At 39.9% G+C, this 5027-nt stretch overlaps 1 non-coding gene across 1 annotated transcript; it reads left to right on the top strand.

Moving 5' to 3' along the window:
* Positions 1-4001: 4001 nt before the first annotated feature.
* Positions 4002-4109, top strand: LOC112780634 (small nucleolar RNA R71). Its single transcript, XR_003191457.1, has one exon. It is a non-coding gene; the product is annotated as a small nucleolar RNA R71 (small nucleolar RNA).
* The last annotated feature ends 918 nt before the right edge of the window (positions 4110-5027 follow it).

The following is a 5027-nucleotide window of genomic DNA, read 5'->3' as shown; positions in this document are numbered from 1 at the left end:
CATCTCACTTTATCCATTGAGGTTCAGAATGATTGGCATCTATAGGAACTCAGAGTTCAGATAGTGTTATTGATTCTCCTAGTTTAGTATGTTGATTCTTGAACACATCTACTTTATGAGTCTTGGCCGTGGCCCTAAGTACTTTGTTTTCCAGTATTACCACCGGATACATAAATGCCACAGACACATAACTGGGTGAACCTTTTCAGATTGTGACTCAGCTTTGCTAAAGTCCCCAATTTGAGGTGTCCAGGGTTCTTAAGCACACTCTTCTTTTGCTTTGGACCTTGACTTTAACCGCTCAGTCTCAAGTTTTCACTTGACACCTTCACGCCACAAGCACATGGTTAGGGACAGCTTGATTTAGCCGCTTAGGCCAGGATTTTATTCCTTTAGGCCCTCCTATCTACTGATGCTCAAAGCCTTGGGATCCTTTTTATTTACCCTTGCCCTTTGGTTTTAAGGGCTATTGGCTTTTTTGCTCTTGCCTTTTGGTTTTAAGAGCTTTGGCTTTTTCTGCTTGCTTTTTCTTTTTCTTTCTAATTTTTTTTCGCTATTTTATTATATTTTTTTTCTGCAAGCTTTGTTCTTTGCTGCTTTTTCTTGCTTCAAGAATCATTTTTATGATTTTTCAGATTATCAAATAACATGTCTCCTTGTCATCATTCTTTCAAGAGCCAACATATTTAACATTTTAAAACAACAACTTCAAAAGATATATGCACTGTTCAGGCATTCATTCAGAAAACAAGAAGCATTGTCACCACATCAATATAATTAAACTAAGTTCAAGGATAAATTCAAAACTCATGTACTTCTTGTTCTTTTGAATTAAAACAGTTTTCATTTAAGAGAGGTGATGGATTCATAGGACATTCATAACTTTAAGACAAAGTTACTAAATACTAATGATCATGTAATAAGACACAAACATGGATAAGCACTTAACATAAAGAAAACAAACAGAGAATGTAAGAACAAGGAATGAGTCCACCTTAGTGATGGTGGAGTTTCCTTCTTGAGGAACCAATGATGTCCTTGAGCTCTTCTATGTCTCTTCCTTGTCTTTGTTGCTCCTCCCTCATTGCTTTTTGATCTTCTCTAATTTCATGAAGGATGATGGAGTGCTCTTGATGTTCCACCCTTAATTGTCCCATGTTGGAACTTAATTCTCCTAGGGAGGTGTTGATTTTCTCCCAATAGTTTTGTGGAGGAAAATGCATTTGAGGCATCTCCGGGATCTCATGGTGATGAGCTTCATGCGTCTCGTGAGCTCCATGAATGGGCTCTCTTATTTGCTCCATCCTTTTCTTAGTGATGGGCTTCTCTTCCTCAATGAGAATGTCTCCTTCTATATCAATCCCAGCCGAATTGCATAGATGGCAAATGAGGTGAGGAAAAGTTAACCTTGCCTTAGTGGAGGACTTGTCAGCCACCTTGTAGAGTTCTTGAGGTATAATCTCATGAACCTCCACCTCTTCTCCAATCATGATGCTATGGATCATGATGGCCCGGTCTATAGTAACTTCAGACCGGTTGCTAGTGGGAATGATTGAGCGTTGAATGAACTCCAACCATCCTCTAGCTACAGGCTTAAGGTCCAGTCTTCTCAGTTGAACCGATTTGCCTTTTGAGTCAATCTTCCATTGAGCTCCTTCCATACATATGTCCATGAGGACTTGGTCCAACCTTTGATCAAAGTTGACTCTCCTTGTGTAGGGGCGTGTGTTCTCTTCCATCATTGGCAAGTTGAACGCCAACCTTACATTTTTCGAACTAAAATCTAAGTAATTCCCCCGAACCATGGTGAGATAATTCTTTGGGTTTGGGTTCTTACTTTGATCATGGTTCCTTGTGATCCATGCATTAGCATAGAACTCTTGAACCATTAGAGTTTCGACTTGTTGGATGGGGTTTGTTAGAACTTCCCAACCTCTTCTATGGATCTCATGTCGGATCTCCAGATACTCATTTCTCTTGAGTTTGAAAGGGACCTCGGGGATCACCTTCTTCTTAGCCACAACATCATAGAAGTGGTCTTGATGAGCTTTGGAGATGAATCTTTCCATCTCCCATGACTCGGAGGTGGAAGCTTTTGTCTTCCCTTCCCCTTCCCTTTTCCTCCAGGGTGTGATTTTTCTTCTGCTACTTTTGATTCTGTTTTTAATTTTTTTGATTTATTTTGTGACTCCACATGATCATGAACCTATAAAGACATATAACTAATAAAAATATAATTAAATAAAAATTGGGTTGCCTCCCAACAAGCGCTTCTTTAATGTCAATAACTTGACAGTGGGCTCTCATGGAGCCTCACAGATGTTCAAAGCATTGTTGAGACTCCCCAACACCAAACTTAGAGTTTGGATATGGGAGTTCAACACCAAACTTAGAATTTGGTTGTGGCCTCCCAACACCAAACTTAGAGTTTGACTGTGGGGGCTCTGGTTGACTCTGTTTTGAGAGAGGCTTACTGTGCCTCTTTTCCATGTTTACAGAAGGAAGTCCTTGAGTTTTAAACTCAAGGGAGTCCTCATTCAATTGAAGGACTAATTCACCTCTGTCAACATCAATCACAGCTCTTGCTGTGGCTAGGAAGGGTCTTCCAAGGATGATGGATTCATCCTCATCCTTCCTAGTATCTAGGATTATGAAATCAGAAGGGATGTAAAGGTCTTCAACCTTTACTAATATGTCCTCTACTTGTCCATAAGCCTGTTTTCTGGAATTGTCTGCCATCTCTAATGAGATTTTAGCAGCTTGTACCTCAAAGATTCCCAGTTTCTCCATTACAGAGAGTGGCATGAGGTTTATTCCTGACCCCAGGTCACATAGAGCCTTCTCAAAGGTCATGGTGCCTCTGGTACAAGGTATCAGAAACTTTCCAGGATCCTGTTTCTTCTGAGGCAATCTCAGTTGATCCAATGCATTCAGTTCATTGGTGAACAGGGGAGGTTCATCTCCCCAAGTCTCACCACCAAATAAATTGGCATTCGGCTTCATGATTGCACCAAGGAACTTGGAAACTTGCTCTTCAGTAACATCCTCATTCTCTTCAGAAGAAGAATACTCATCAGAGCTCATGAAGGGCGTAAGGAGGTTCAATGGAATCTCTATGGTCTCTAGATGAGTCTCAGATTCCTTTGGTTCCTCAGAGGGAAACTCCTTATTGATCACTGGACGTCCCAGGAGGTCTTCCTCCTTGGGATTCACGTCCCCCCTTCTTCCTTGGAATCGGCCATGATGGTTATATCAATGGCCTTGCACTCTCCTTTTGGATTTTCTTCGGTATTACATGGGAGAGTACAAGGAGGGATTTCAATGATCCTTTTACTCAGCTGGCCCACTTGTGCTTCCAAATTTCTAATGGAGGACCTTGTTTCATTCATGAAAATCACAGTGACCTTAGATAGATCAGAGACTAAGTTTGCTAAATTAGAAGTATTTTGTTCAGAATTCTCTGTCTGTTGCTGAGTGGATGATGGAAAAGGCTTGCTATTGCTAAACCTGTTTCTTCCACCATTATTAAAGCCTTGTTGAGGCTTTTGATCCTTCCATGAGAGATTTGGGTGATTTCTCCATGAGGGATTATAGGTGTTTCCATAGGGTTCACCCATGTAATTCACCTCTGCTATTGCAGGGTTCTCAGGATCATAAGCTTCTTCTTCAGAAGATGCCTCTTGAGTACTGTTGGATGCAGCTTGCATCCCATTCAGACTCTGAGAAATCATATTGACTTGCTGAGTCAATATTTTATCCTGAGCCAATATGGCATTCAGAGTATCAATTTCAAGAACTCCCTTCTTCTAAGGCATCCCATTACTCACAGGATTCCTCTCAGAAGTGTACATGAACTGGTTATTAGCAACCATGTCAATGAGTTCTTGAGTTTCTGCAGGCATTTTCTTTAGGTGAATGGATCCACCTGCAGAAGTATCCAATGACATCTTAGCTAATTCAGACAGACCATCATAGAATATATCCAGGATGGTCCATTCTGAAAGCATGTCAGAAGGACACTTTTTGGTCAGTTGCTTGTATCTCTCCCAAGCTTCATAGAGGGATTCACCTTCTTTCTGTCTGAAGGTTTGAACATCCACTCTAAGCTTGCTCAACTTTTGAGGAGGAAAGAACTTGGCTAAGAAAGCTGTGACCAGCTTATCCCAAGAGTTCAGGCTATCTTTGGGCTGAGAGTCCAACCACACTCTAGCTCTATCTCTTACAGCAAACGGGAAAAGCATAAGCCTGTAGACTTCAGGATCTACTCCATTAGTCTTAACAGTATCACAGATCTGCAAGAATTCAGTTAAGAACTGAAAAGGATCTTCAGATGGAAGTCCATGGAACTTGCAGTTCTGCTGCATCAGAGAAACTAATTGAGGTTTCAGCTCAAAATTGTTTGCTCCAATGGTGGGGATGGAGATGCTTCTTCCATGTAAATTAGAATTAGGTGCAGTAAAGTCACCAAGCATCCTCCTTGCATTATTATTATTATTTTCGACTGCCATCTCCTCTTTTTGTTCGAAAATTTCTGAAAGGTTCTTGCTGGATTGTTGTAATTTAGCTTCTCTTAGTTTCCTCTTCAGAGTCCTTTCAGGTTCTGGATCTGCTTCAACAAGAATATTCTTGTCCTTGCTCCTGCTCATATGAAAAAGAGGGAACAGAAAAATAATAATAATAGGGATCCTTTTTACCACAGTATAGAGGTCCCTGTGTGAGTAGAAGAAAAGAATGTAATGTAAGGAAAGAAACACAAGGGTGAGGAGAGCAGAGATGTGAGATGAAGAGAAGTGTTAGTAGATGAATAAATAAATAGAAGGAGATGAGAGAGAAAGAGATTTTTCGAAAATTATTTTTGAAAAATGGTTAGTGATTTTCGAAAATTAAAAGAAAAAATAAATTAAAATTGAATTTTGAAACAATTAGTTAATTAAAAAGAATTTTTTAAAAAAGAGGGAGATATTTTCGAAAATTAGAGAGAGAGGGTTAGTTAGGTAGTTTTGAAAAAGATAAGAAACAAACAAAAA

The sequence above is a fragment of the Arachis hypogaea genome, chromosome 19 (genome assembly GCF_003086295.3).
Source record: "Arachis hypogaea cultivar Tifrunner chromosome 19, arahy.Tifrunner.gnm2.J5K5, whole genome shotgun sequence".
Classification (NCBI taxonomy): Eukaryota; Viridiplantae; Streptophyta; class Magnoliopsida; order Fabales; family Fabaceae; genus Arachis; species Arachis hypogaea.
Note: the sequence above shows the minus strand (reverse complement) of the source record. Positions and strands in the feature narration are given on the sequence as shown.